The sequence below is a fragment of the Halyomorpha halys genome, unplaced genomic scaffold (assembly GCF_000696795.3).
Source record: "Halyomorpha halys isolate HHAL.00 unplaced genomic scaffold, Hhal_1.1 Scaffold839.1, whole genome shotgun sequence".
In the NCBI taxonomy this organism is placed as follows: domain Eukaryota; kingdom Metazoa; phylum Arthropoda; class Insecta; order Hemiptera; family Pentatomidae; genus Halyomorpha; species Halyomorpha halys.
Window position 1 is genome coordinate 99,818 of NW_027110645.1, and position 627 is coordinate 100,444.

The 627-nt window shown below is 27.0% G+C and overlaps 1 long non-coding RNA gene across 2 annotated transcripts in view; it reads left to right on the top strand.

The window, feature by feature from the left end:
- Positions 1–290: 290 nt before the first annotated feature.
- LOC106686571 (uncharacterized) overlaps positions 291–627 on the top strand; it is a 12,000-nt gene continuing 11,663 nt past the window's right edge. For both annotated transcript variants that reach the window (XR_010843796.1, XR_010843795.1), the window contains exon 1: positions 291–391. This is a non-coding gene — a long non-coding RNA (uncharacterized lncRNA). The remainder of the gene's footprint in view (positions 392–627) is intronic.

The window sequence follows — 627 nt, forward strand, 5'->3', positions numbered from 1 at the left end:
CTCAAAATATCAAAAACAAAAAAGGTCAAAAATAATTTTTTTTTTATCCATTACTGAGTCCCCCCCCCCCTTAAAATACAGTAAAAGAAACTGATTTCACCAATTATCGTTATTCCTTTTCCCAAACCCTACGCATCCAAGGGTTTAGAAATAAAAACTAATAAAATAAAATAATTTTAAGTGATTTTTACTTATAATCATATCATTTATTGAGTTAATGTTATATCTTAGATATTCCTTTATGATATTTTTTCTATAATAATTAAATTTCTTCTCACATTATTGTCTTATTTTTTCTTTCAGGAGACAGATTGCTTCATTCATGTAATCTGGAAAAGTAATTTGGCTTGCTTTTCAGAAAAACCCTCTCAAATTTCCTCCAATATTGCCGGTAAGCTTTTATAATTTTAAGAAATTTCTATTCTTTGAATCTTGAAATTAAATATAATGAATAAATTACTTTTAAAAATTAAATAATAAATTATATATATGTATGTATAGTTGACCGTAAAAATTGATATATAGCGAGATGGTCAGGGTTGCGGTCAAAAGAGAAATAAAAATAGTTTACAACTATTTATTTTCCAACGTTTCGCCCCACTTTGCAGGGCTTCATCAGGGCTAAAA